Raw genomic sequence first — 13,992 nt, 5'->3', positions numbered from 1 at the left:
AAGATAGAGAAGTTGAAGAAGAGACTAAGGAAAAGGAAGAGGAAGAAGAGGCATAAGAAAATATAGAGCTCAGATAATGACTCATAAACTAGCCATGGGAGATTCTGAACAGGGTGAGGTAGTGGAAAGAGGTAGAATAATTGAGTTAGCTACTGAGTTTTGAAAATGCATGACATGCTGTGACTTTTTGTCTTATTTAACTGAATTTTAATCTTTGCAATGATTCTCAGGCAGACAATATCATCATTCAATTTTATGGATGAGATAATGGTGACTTAAAGAGACTAAATAACATGCTTAAGGTCATAAGTACATAAGAAGTAGAGTTAAAATCTTTCTAGCTGCTTTGTTTTACACCACAAGGTTCCCCCACACTGTGGCAGGCCCCTACGGCAGGAACTTACTGGAAGTCACACCCATCATTCTCTTGGAAATGGCAACTGGAACCAGTCATTATTTACTAATATTCTTTGAAAATTGAAATAATCTTCACCTACCCAGTGCTTACTGGCATGGGAAACAGTTTTGCTGATTTGTTTCAGAAGATTAGAATTTAATTTTCAAATAAAGATTCCTTTTCCTTTCAGTGAAATTTAAGGATGTATGAAAATAATTTTTAGAATTAAAAATCTTGTGGAACCATAGCGATTGGACTAATTAATTATGTTCACACTACAATGGCTATAGAACCACAGATGAGTATCTATATTGTTGTTAAAATTCATCTTCACAGAGCCTGAAATTTTATCCTGAACAGGAAATGAAAAAATACAAATGACCAGTAAAATAATTTTTAGTCTCACCAGAGTCAAAAGAAATGCACATTAAAACAGAGAAATACTTTTATCAAAACAGCAAATTTTTCTTTGAAAAAGCAAGCAAGAGAAAATTACACTAAGAATGGAGGAACATCTATACACTTACCACCTGCTGATTATAGCAGGTAATCTTTCTGGATAATAATATGAATAATGATCTAAAATACATACAAATAAAAAAATTTTTGAATAATAATTTGGTGACATATATCAAAACCCTTAAATTGTGCATGCCTTTTAACCAAGCAGTTCAACTTTTGGGAGTGTATCTGAAGAATATAATCCATATATGTTTTTAAAGTTTTGGAAGAACTTAATCATATATGTTTTCAAAGTTTTCTTGCCACTGTTTCCAATAGAGATAATCTTGAAACAATTTAAATGACTAAAAATAGATCATTATAGAACATCCATCACCGAATACCATGAGATCGTTAAAAATCATCTTGTAGAACAATTCTTAATGTGTTTAGCTTAAGGAATAAATAGAATGTGCACTGCTAGTAGTTTTATATGGGAAATCTACACACGCACAATGTTAATCACAAATACAGGTGATTTTTACTTCTTAGTCTTGAAAATAGATCACACTGTTGTGAAAATAAAAAGCTAGAAATTTAAGAAAATAAAGCTAGATATTTAAGAAAAAGAAACTAATGGCTGGCTTCTCTCTGAAAAGCATGTGATCACTCAAAATATGTGGACTCCCATTGTCAAGGTTTTGACCCTTTGTGATCGACTTTTTGGAGTCTTGATTCCTCTTCAAAATGCTCACTCAAACCGTAGCTCACCCGATTTCAATAGGCCTGTTTTCATAGAATGTTTTGTATGGAAGAGACCAGTAATTCATTTCCTTATTTTATGGATGTGATGTCATGGCTCTAGAGTGAGTTGTATATTGGGAGGAAGAACAGTACAAGGCCATGCTTCGGAACCAGACCCTGGGGTTTAAATCCCAGCTTCTTCCACTTTTTAGTGGTGTGATCTTGGTCAAGTTGCTTAATCTTTGACATCTTCCGTTTCTTATCTGTACGGTAGGGAAAATCATTTTATTTCATAATGGCTGTGAGTGCCTAATGAGAGCATTCAAGGAGGGTGCTCAGAACCTTGCTCTAGTAAGTACTCCATAAGTAGTAGTAGTATTATTAGATGTTTTTATTACTATTACTGCTAGAATGAAGAAATAGAAGGGAAATAATTTGGCAAAAATTATACAATTACTTAATTGTATGGCTAGAACTAGAATTCAGGAAGGCTTTTTCCAGCAGCATTTTCCAATACCTTTTAGGCCTGGCAGGATGAACCCAAGCTGGTCTCTCAGGAGAGATAAACTGGAGCAGGCAGAACCCAAGGATAAGGTCAGCCACTTCCAGGGAATGATTGTGATCACACCAAGAATGTGGAAAGGAGGGTGAAGCTAAGGAAACTGAGCCCATTTAGGTGCAAGGATGAAGCTGGGATCTAGTGAGGCGAAGAAGGGATGACTCAGAGAGCTTGCTGGGGCTTTTCTAGATCACCAGCTGTGGGCTTCACTGGGGTCATTGTGGTTTAAAGACCCAATGCCTCGGGCCTCCCTGGTGGCACAAGGGGTTAAGCACCACACTATGAAGCAATCTGCAGCCTTTGCAACACAGAGTTTGATCCCCAGCTGGCCAGGGAGAAACCCACATGGCGCAGCAGACCTCTCCTGTCTCGCCCTCTGCTCCCCTCAGCTGTGTATTTCAGTCAGTCTGCCTGTTCTGTTTCCCACTCTGTCTCTGGTGAATCCTCTCACCCCCCCACCCAACAACTCTGGCCTGTACCCCAGCTCTCGTATGCATAAATAAATAAATCTTTAAAAATAAATAAATAAAGACCCAATGCCTGGGTGATTAAACAGACAAATCGGGTCTCGACGCATGGGGTAGGGTAGTGGGGAGGAGAGGGATTGCAAGTAGAACTGCAAGAAGATGCCTGACAGTCATAATAGAGAATGAAATGAGCAAAGATTTCCCAGAGCTCAGGGATCCAGTAGTGATTATCTTAGCATCACAGCCTAAGCTTCATAAACAAGTAAAGATCTGATAGCAGTTGCTTTAAAAAAATTCCTCTGGCAGTAAAGCACAGGATTGATGGGGGGGGGGGGAGGAGTAACAAGGAGCTCCTTTAGGAGACTATAGTAATAATCTAAGTATAGTTGTTGAAGACATGAAACCAGGACAGTTATATGTGGAATTGGAGAGGAGAGGATGCATTTGGAAGGTGACTGAACACTAGCCTTGACAGCATTTGGTTTTTGACAGATGTGGTACTTTGAAGGAAAGGTCTGATCACACTGTCACATCCTACAAAAAATGGAGGATATAGGAAGTGGAATGGATTTGGGGCAGAGGGAGAGGAAAAACAGAATGTGAATTTTGAACTTCTTGTTTTCAGTACCGTGAGACAATCAATTTCTAACAGTCCATTTTTTATGCTTTGTTACCACATTAACCACAACCCTAGTGAACGAGGTGTGTGTGCATAATACTTTGGTGAGAGCACATACAGCCAGAGAAAGAAACTTTGAATAAGTGCATCAGAGAGGTGTTGGGGGAACCAAGAAGGGATTAGGTCACCTAAGCTAAGAGGAAAACGATATTTCCCAAAGCAAATGGTAGTCATAGTGTCAGTTCTGCAGAAAGGTGAAGTAAAATTATGACTGAAATGTCAGTCCAGAGATTCTCACTGACCTTTCCAAAGTATTCCCAACGGAGTGGAGGTAGAGATCTTAGAAAGCTGAGAACTCAGAGACAGCACAAGTAGCTCTTTCCTGTCAATGTTTGGTGATGAATGGGGACCTCTTTGCTAGACCAAACACAACTATTGTCCTTAAAGAGCTACCTAGAAACATGGACACATATTAGCCAGATCCGAGTCTTCTCTTCTCTGCTTTCATAGCTAAACAAAGGAGAGAAAAGTCAGTATTTCCTGTCTACCCAAAATTGGGAAGGATTTCAAGAAAAAAAGGATTTTTCAGCAGTCATTTACATGTTGGAATTTTGGTTTTGACACAGATACCATTCTGTTGTATTAAGTCACAAGAGAGTTGTCATTTGAGCCTTCTCAAAGAAAAAGCTTGAGATGAATCTGGTCATGTAAAAAAGGAAACTAGACCACATGGAATTTGGAGGCTCACTTAGATTTATGTCAATAAGCAGAATAAATAGAGTAGAATTGGAACATTGAAGTATTAAAGCATTTTATTAGAAGTTTTATTGAAGATTTTGAAGTCAAAATGAGTCTAAAGTTTGTTTTCTGTAGTCTCAGAGATATTATAGGCCAAACAATTCAAATGTTATAGTTCTATATTATTGTGAATAAAAATAATTAGATTTGACTTTACTAAAAGATCTAATGCATATAAAAAAGAATGACATTTAGTTGAGTAAATCAATTAGTCAACTGGTTTCAGGTTTATCATAACTGACCACCGGTAAAATCTGAAATAAATAACTACCAAAAATATGATTTTAATCATCACCTCCATCTTAAAATTATTGTCAACTAATTAAACAATAAATATTTATCAAAAACCTGATAGTTTTAAGGCACTGTGGAGAATACAGAAAAAAATAGCTGACTTTTTAAAAATTTATTTATTATGTACACAAGAACTGGGGTGTAAGCCAGAGGTGTGGGGTGGGGTGGCGGTGAGAGGATTCACCAGACAGAGTGGGGAGCAGAACAGGCAGATCTACTGAAATACACTGCTGAGGGGATGAGTGGGTGAGACAGGAGAGGTCTGCTGCGCCATGTGGATTAGCTCCCTGGCCCACCTGCAATGGCTGGTGATAGCTTTATAACACTGGCTTTAACCCCTATGCCCTCAGGGAGGCCCCGGACATGTTATTTTTATAGTCTGATTGAAAATGGAAAAAAAATATGAAATTACAAAAGCAATCCAATGCAGGTAATAATTTAGTGATGTTAAAAAATAAATATAAGTCACAAAAATGTTTATTCTAACTATTATAGACATACCAATTAGAACACTAATAAGATCTTTTCATTTATTAAACAGTAAGAAGCAAATAAACCAGTTAGAAAGTTGACAAAAGATATAAAAAAGCACTTCCCCCAAATAGGAGATACAGATGACAAATAAGTACAACAAAAAGATGTTCATCATTAAGCCACTATGAAAAGGAAAATTAAGCCACGGTGAAATAGTTCTGTATCTTGATAATAGCAGTTATTATGTGACTCTATAAAGGTGATAAAGTTGCCTACCACTACACACACACACACACACACACACACACACACAGACAATGCACATAAGACACAAAACTGGTGAACTCTTAATAAGCACTGTGGATCATACCAAAGTCCATTTCATGGCTCGGATAATGTACTACAGGCATGCAAGAGGTTAGCACTGGAAAAAACTAACCCCCCTGTACATTTTTTTTTCAACCTCCCTTGAATCTTTAATTATGTCAAATAAAAAACGAGAAGTAATTTTTTAAAATCCAAGATGTTCAGCTTTACTAAACATTAGAGAAAAACCAGTGCAAACACCAATGAGATATTTTCATCTATCAAATTAAAATCTGTGTTTTGTTGAGAGAGAGGGAGACAATAATTACAGGTGGGAGGGGAGAGCGCAAGGGACTGTGGAGATGGATCATGGTGGGGAGCTACGGGAGCTACACCTGAGGGAAGAAGCCAAATGCTGTCCAAAAAATGACAACGATGTAAGAAAATAAATAAATTTCTTTAAAAAAAGAAATTGGGGGGTCTCCTCGGTGGCGCAGCGGGTTGAGTGCCATGCTGTGAAGCTGTCGGCAGCCTCTGCAGTGCGGGTTCGATTCCGGCTTGCTGGCAAGAATCCCACATGGTGCCGCAGACCTCTCTATAATGCGCCCACTGCTCCCCTCAGGAGTGTATTTTTGTCATCTGCCTTTTCTGTTCCCTGCTCTGTCTCTGATGAATCCTCTTACCCCCTACACCTCTGGCCTGTACTCCAGCTCTTGTATAAAAAAATAAATAAATCTTTAAAAAAAAAATCGGGGGGGGCGGGGGAAATAATAATAATGCTAGTGAATACTTTCATATACTACTGATTGTGGAATGATGAATTGCTATAATCTTTCTGGAAAGCAATTTAACAGCATATATAAAGGGCCTTAAATTTTTTTTTACATTTTTATTTTCTATTTTTTAATTTAATTTAATTTTATATATTTTTTACATCATTTTTCATTATTGCACAATGTATGCATTTTCATCTTGGTTATAGTCCCCATACAATTCCCACCCCCCCTTATTTTGACCCTAATCCCTCCTCCCCGCCCCCCACACTCCCCATAGTGAGTCTCTGGTTTATAGTTGCTTGTTGATTTGATTACACAAGTAAACACCTGATCACTGCTTATGTTCTTTATGTTCTTAGAAATGTTTTCAGTTCATTTAACACCTTTGTTCTAGGAATTGTGCTACACATTAGAAATACCACAGAGATAATCTCTGCGCTGAAGGAGCTAGGTTGAGTGGAAATATACAAAGTGCGATGATTTTTTTTTCCAGTGACATGTACAAAGTAGCACAGGAAAACAAAGATTGTTGTTTTCCATTTATCTATAGGCCGTATTATGTTTAGATAAGATTTTTAAGTCAGTCTGGCTGGTGTCAAATAATAGGTAGCTAATTAGCAGAGAACTACTTGTTATCAGCATCACCCTGGGGAAGCCCCCTGCACTTCAGTGCTCTCCTCTGTAAAGTGAAGCCATAATACACTTACCAATGCCATGAGGGCTATAAGAATTTAAAAGGGTACAAAGCCATGTGGAAATAAAATATTTTAGGCTTTACAATCTGCTGTTTCTTATATTTTAAATTAAGTATATATTTTAAAGATTTATTTATTCATGCAAACAAGAACCGGAGTACAGGCCAGAGGTGCAGGGGGTGAGAGGATTCACCAGAGACAGAGTGGGAAGCAGAACAAGCAGATTGACTGAAATACACTGCTGAGGGGAGCAGCAGGAGAGACAGGAGAGGTCTGCCACGCCATGTGGGTAGCTTCCTGGCCAGGGATCGAACTCTGCTGCAGAGGCTGCGGATCCCACCAGGGGGGCCCTAAATTAAGTCTTAAATGTTTTTAACTCAGCCATATCTGATACAATTCTAGCAAATGAATTCATATTTATAACCCAGAAGTTGCTATAGTAGCTCTGCTAATTATCGAGGAGGGCAGGATAAATAAGGGGAAATCCAGACAAGTCCACTTAAAATAATTTTATGTAAGGAAGTATGACAAAAAAGTTAAGTTGAAATCCTGTCCTGTAATTGGTGATCATACACATGTCTTCCTGAAGTTGTCTATGCAACTCCCTCTTTAGCTTTCTGGACTTCAAATATTTTACATCTGATATATGTGTTTTTAATTTATAAAGATTTTTTTTGTTCATGAGTAATGTATGCAAATTTGCATTTCTAATTCCAGAAGATATATACATTTTATCATTTTTCTTTATCATAAAAATGCTTAGATATCTTGCTCTTATAGTTTTATTTTTAGGTATCTAGATAATTAAGTATTAAAAAACATGGAAAAAGATTTGTGAACCAAAATATTTATTATAGCATTACTTAATAGAATGAAATATAAGAATCCGCCTAAATTTAGCATGGTAGGTGATTGGTTGAGTAAATTAAAAATAAAATTGATGATGACAGAAGAAAACATAAATGAAAAAGTACATAGGAATAAATTAGTGAGGAAATATATCAATAACCGTAGCCCTTTCTTCTAGATTGATGAGCGTATGGAAATAGAATTCATCCTTTGATTAACATTGCCCAATTGACAGTGAATTTATATTTTTTGGCTAATCATGATGAAACTCAAAGTATTCTGCTGATGAGGTAGACTCTTAATTGAGGAGTGGGAAACACAGAACGCCTACAGAGACCCTGAGATAACAGAAGTAAGTGATGTAGTCTGTGGTTTAGCGTTGCCCCATGACGTATGAATGGTGGAAGTTGTTCCTCATCAGCAGACAGTGGAGCCCCATCTCCAGAGACCTGCTGGTCACCACTCCATCCTGTATGCAGGAACGTGGTCTAGAAAAACCTAACCTAATTTTTCTTTTTCTTTTTTTTTTTTTTTTTAAGATTTATGTATTTATACAAGAACTGGGGTACTGGCCAGAGGCACAGGAGGGTGACAGAATCCACCAGAGAGAGCGGGGAGCAGAACAGGCAGACAACTGACCAAAGACACTGCTGAAGGGAGCAGAGGGCGAGGCCGGAGAGGTCTGCCGCGCCATATGGGTTTCTCCCTGGCTGGTCGGGAATCGAACCCAGCTGCCGAGGCTGTGGACAGCTTCTCAGCGCAGCGCTCAGTGGGACGAGGTGGCGGAGTGGTTAAGGCGATGGACTGCTAACCTGATTTTTCAAGAGAACTCAAAGGCAGACTTCCAGGTGAAATATCCTGATATTTACAAAATACTCCAATATCTGGAGGGGATGGTTTGCCTCAGGCCACCAGTTTTGACCTCTTACTTTTGTTAAGGCAATAGTGGTTCAGAGGACAGAGGTCATTGTTAGAGGTGTGTTAGAAGGTTTTATTAATGAATCAGGGTTAGAAAGGAGGGAGTAGTTGCATATTATTTTATTCAATAAAATTTTATTGAATGCTGAGGAAATAAAGATGAAACAGATAAGAGATCCTAAATAGAAGCTACTAAGCAAGAGGTTTCCTCATAACTTAAGAGTTCTTGCCATATGGCAGGCATGATGGTATACTATATTACATCATATATATTGTTTCATTTAATTCACACAACTCCAGGAGTTAGTTATAGTATTACCTTCCATTTTTCACAAGTGAAAACTTAATTTTAGAGATATGAAGTTCACATAGCTGGTTAACAGAGCCAAGATTCCAGACCCCAATCTGACTCTAGATCTAACATCTAAACAGTATACTGTATATAATAGAAGATCAGGGGAGGAATAATTTACAAGAAAGACTTGTGCATGGAAACTTAGGCAGAGCTATATTGGGTCAGGGTCCAAAATGAGCTTTCATGAATAAATAATGTCAGTAATAGCTAGGGAACCAGTTGTCTGCAGTAGAGGTTGAAAATTAAAGACTGGAAGATAAAAAAGAATGTACAGACAGTTGCTTGAAAAAAACAATTATAATTAATTGCTAATACTTGAAAAAATCTGAAGAGTTTACTTGGTAATACTGGGGCCAAATTCCTACATAATAATAACCAATGAACGTGGCAGAAGTTGCCCAATTTCCAGTGGGATATAAACTTTACTTTTCCTGTGAGGCCTGCCTTGCTCATTTACATTATCTGTAAGGACTTTGAAGTTGCTTGAGTCTAAAGGCACTGACTTAGCAAGTGAGGCATCAGCAGGTGGGCAGGAACAGTTAAATGGAACAAGGCAGGTGAGAGTTGGGAATATAGAAGTTAAGGGTTTTTGAAAGTCTGGACGCAGTAAGACAATTCCCCGAGGATGCCATTTTTCCTCTTTTCCCCTGACTGGGTAGGAAGTGGCCACAAGACCTTTGCCTCGTGGTTATAAGGATGTGAGTTGGTTTGGGGGGACCTGATTGAGGGCTCAATAAAGAAGGAGGCGGAAATTTGAGAGACATGGAGAATTTAGACAGGAGGGGACAGAAATATAAATGTGCCCATTCAGTGGCTCATCCAAAATTCCCTAGCTATTTCCAAGAGAATTCTCTGGCTTATTAAATTTCCTGGTTGCCAGGAATAAAAGGAAAACAAAATCCAGTCTCTTGAATGCCCTAGTCTAATTTTCATATGCACCAACAGAGTGATCCCTTGCATACATCTCTTAGATGTTGATCTGAGGGCCCCATTCAGTTCTATGGAGGCTTAAGAAAAACATTTCCTTAGATTAAAGGTAATTTAGGCAGATTACTCTGCTAAGCCTAAGAGTTTCTTCCTCTGTTAGAAGGTTTTAAGATTTATTTTATTTATGCATGCATGCAAGAACTGGGGTATAGGCCAGATGTGCAGGGCGGTGAGAAGATTCACCAGAGACAGTATGGGGAGCAAAACAGACGGATCCACTGAAATACATTGCTGAGGGGAGCAGCAGGCGAGACAGGAGAGGTCTGCTGCTCCATGTGGGTCAGCTTCTTGCCAGAGATCGAATTCATGCCACAGTGCCTAGGGTAGATGGACACTTCCAAGACCTTAACCGCTGTGGCACCTGGGAGGTCCAGGTTCAAAATTTCCTAGTTTTCAGAGATTGAATATTCAGTGAAAGAATGGAGAAAATATGAAGCACACATTTAACATTAGGAAGAAACAAGTGGTTGCTGTAATGAGCAAAGACAGGATTAGAAACCTTACGTAGGAATTTTTCTTGGGTCCTTACAGTGACCTTGTTACTTAGATATCTCAGCTGATCCTATACCAGGATTCTCTAGGACTGAGGTAACCCTTTCCATGGAGATGGCATGACCTCAGCAAGACAGGTCTCTTCAACCTCAGTGAAGAAGGAAGTGAGTATATGAACTGATGTAGAATTCTGGGTCCCAGGTGGTGGTTGTGTTGTGTTAACATACATCTAAAGACGTTTGAACATATAACCCTAAATCATATACTGTGTTAGCTCAATAAAAATAATACAATTTTAGAAGAGAAAAAAAAGAGGAAATTGAGGTTTAGTAACTTACTCAAGGTGACACTATTAGTAAGGGAGAGAGTGAGAGACTTACTCAAAAAGTATGAACCCATGCCTACAAAATTTAGACCAAAAAAGTACACTGACATATGACATTTTAATGATGTCATAAAGTTAGAAATTAATGATAGAAATTGGATTGAAGTTCAGCCTCTATATTTTGTTAAATTTTTGAGGTCACCAGCTCTGTGTCTCTGGCCTAACCTCTAGCTTAACCTCTCTGAAACTCAGTTTCCTCATCTACAGAAATTTTGTACATATTTCATGTGGATTAAATGAAGTTTCACATTGAAAGAACTTAGCAGAGTACCTGGCTTATGGGGTAACAGATATCAACTTTAATAATATTTACTGAACCTGTGACAATGCTAAGTAGCAAGAATTAAAGAGAAATAAAACATGCTTCCTGTCTTGTGGTGCTCGGGGAGGCACTGGCATAGGAGTGGTGAGATTTTAACACAACAAGGAAACTATTATAACAGAAGAATAAATAGTGTGATTTGGGAGGGAGGAAAACACAGATATGGGGGAAAAAAGGAGAGAAGGCTGGCAGGGAACTTTTGGTTATGAGTTATGACCTGGACCTTGAAGGAAGAAAGCTTTGCAGACAGAGAAGGCAAGAAAGGCAGTCCAGGCAGAAGGAAGAGCTTTCTCAAAGAAGGCAAAATCCCTGAAGGATCCAAGAGGGACAGGGAATAACAAACAGTTTGAGTGTGACTAGGGGGTAAGTTATATGGGTTGACTGATAAGAGAAAAATTGGGTTTAGGCTGCGTAGGACCTTGTGTCTTGCTAAGAAGTATAACCAGTTGCCCAGAAGGAACAAGGAGCAAATCTTTAAAGCAACTGAGTTTCATAATCATACTATTTTTAATGAAAGAAAGCCATAACCTAAAAGATCAAGAGACGAACCAGTCAGCCAGTAGATTTTGCAGGAGGTGACCAAGACCCCACAACTGTATGCTAAGGAATAGGAGGTGGGCGGTGAGGATGAAGAGATAAAGGGTGCCATAAACACAATGTATCAAAGTGAAGGTATGAAAATGAACTGGTCCCTTCTTACCACAGTCATCCCAAAGGACCAAAACAAAAACACAGAAAACCTCTTTAAAAAATAATCTCTTTTGTTTGTATGCAAATAGGCCATGCACAGTGAAAATGCAACTCAAGTGTGATGACAAATGCAATATTTTGTCGTCAGTCCATGAAACTCAGAGATCAAATTGGTTTATAAATACAGTCCTTAAAAATTCGAATCTCCTATTTATTTTTTTGAAAGATTTATTTATTTATACAAGAACCGGGGTACAGGCCAGATGTGCGGGAGGGTAAGAGGATTCACCAGAGCCAGAGTGGGGAACAGAACAGGCAGACTGACGAAATACACTGCTGAGGGGAGCAGCGAGTGAGACAGGAGAGGTCTGCCGCGCCATGTGGGATTCTCCCAGGCCGGCCGGGATTGAATCCGTGCTGCAGAGGCTGTGGACAGCTTCACAGCACTGCGCTCAACTGCCAGCGCCAGCAGGGGAGGCGCAAATCTCCTGACTTTAAAACTTTGGCCAATCAGGACAAGACTTATTTGAGATTTTTTTTTTAATCTTAAAGTAGATTTAAGGAAAGCTATTTAAGGCACTTTTCAAAGGTCATTCCTTACTCACAAGAGTAGGAGGAACGACATCTTTCATTACTGGAAAACTTCTTTCAAGTAGCTACACTTTTGCGTGGTGGATTGTTAGAAAATTCCACATAAAGGTGTGTGAAATATAACAACCCACTTAGATAAGAAGTGGGCATAGTCCTACCAAGCCCTCCCAGCTCCCAACTTTAGGCTCTTCCCACCCCTAACTCGGTGGCTATGGGAAGATTGATTAAATAAACATGCAATAGGGCCACCTGTGACAGAATAAAGCAGAACAGTCTTTTAAAAAATTAATAAAATAAAGGTATGTGGGACAACTGCAAAAATCACACTTCCACCTTCTGCAACATCAACTTGAAAACTGAAAATCCAGGTTGAAAATGCCTATGTTAAGGATTCACAGAAATCCTCTGTGCATTGCTTAAGTTACAAAGAAGCCCCAGGGAAGTGAACCTTTGAAGGTGCAATGCTCCCCTCCAGCCCCTGTTATGAAATGGAAGCTTAAAAAAAATCCAGTGTTTTTTTTGAACAAGCTTACTCATATTGACTGTGTTCTGTATGCCCCAATCTATTTCATTTTACTTTGCAGTGCACATTTTATTTATACTCTTATATAAATATTTTGCATAAAAAGGTGTTTTCACAGCTCTTCTTGCTTCCCTAAATTTGAGATATGCTACAATTTGTTAAAATGTGTTAGTTTTGTTATGTATTATTTTCCCTCCTCTGCACACATAGAAAAAAACATATGGACCTAACTCTTCAAAAAACTTCTACATTTAGAATATTACCTCATTTTACTTCTTCTAAGTGAGGTTATAAAGGAAACTGCAAATGTCAGAGGCTTTGTGAAAGAAATGACAGTTTCTCAGAATGTGTAAATGTACACTATACCCAAATGGGCCCTATAGATTCAGAGACCCCAATATTTTAAAATTGGGTTTAATGAGCCCATGTAACACTAAAGACTGAAAAGAAATGTTTTGAATCTGATAATAGTTTTGTTGGCAGGAAGGGTGTTCTGGATGTGTTCTGGCTGCTGTAAACCTGGTCTCTAATGTCTATAGGGTGAGTCATGACTCCCTCGGCTCCCCAGGCTGCAGCTCTTTTCTGGCTTAGCCTTGCTTCCTGACGTGGGCTCCAGTTTCCCACGAGCCCCTGAGGCCTGTCATCCAGTGACCTTGCTCCACAGAAACAATCAAGTTTCTCTACCCACTACATTGTAGCTCTCACAAGTCCCAGAACTCCTGATTTGGGGTGTGTCCCAGCACACTCCGGGCCTGCCCTGCCATGTTTCCATCAGATCACAGACCCCTCTCGGACCGGGTTTGGGATGATGGCTCCTCCCCTGCCAGGGTTGTCCCTAACCTGAACTGTAAGCAGTCCCACCTTCCTCACCTTCCCCGCTCACCCACGCCTTTAAAGTAGCAGCTCATCTACAGGCCACACCCAGGCCTGTACTTTCTTTCTTTTTTCTCTCTCTCTCTCTCTTTTTTTTTTTGATTATATTAGAACTTCTTTTTTTTAAAATGCATGTATCCTAATGCTTTTGACAACTTTTGACAATTTCAGGGGCAATTTTTTCACCTTAACCTACCTTTTAATACATGCTAATTTAATCTTTAATTCAAATAAATGTACTTTGCAGCTGAAGTTCAAGTACGTTTGATATTAAACAAAAGTGCAGACAAGAAAGTTTTGCATTCAGTTGATAGAATCTTGCAAGCAATTATTGGTGTCCTTTGCCTTTCTAACTTCTCCTTATAGGACATCTATGCAAAAGTGTGTCACTGGGTCCTAATTTCTGTGTTCAGAAGGTGATCAAATACCAATTAAGA

General features: G+C 38.8%; 1 protein-coding gene across 2 annotated transcripts in view; it reads left to right on the top strand.

The window, feature by feature from the left end:
• CD86 (CD86 molecule) overlaps positions 1 to 13,992 on the top strand; it is a 59,137-nt gene that overhangs the window by 631 nt on the left and 44,514 nt on the right. Inside the window, exon 1 of one of the 2 annotated variants that reach the window (XM_037525460.2) lies at positions 7,986 to 8,267. The exons of the other annotated variant lie outside the window; for it this stretch is intronic. The gene's annotated coding sequence lies outside the window, so the exon portion shown is untranslated. Of the gene's footprint in view, positions 1 to 7,985; positions 8,268 to 13,992 lie in introns of those variants that run through there. 2 annotated transcript variants of the gene reach the window in all.

Source organism: Talpa occidentalis, unplaced genomic scaffold, assembly GCF_014898055.3.
Source record: "Talpa occidentalis isolate TD23 unplaced genomic scaffold, MPIMG_talOcc4v2.1 talOcc4.4, whole genome shotgun sequence".
Lineage (NCBI taxonomy): Eukaryota > Metazoa > Chordata > Mammalia > Eulipotyphla > Talpidae > Talpa > Talpa occidentalis.
The sequence above is the reverse complement of the archived record's forward strand: the minus strand, read 5'-3'. Positions and strand labels throughout refer to the sequence as shown.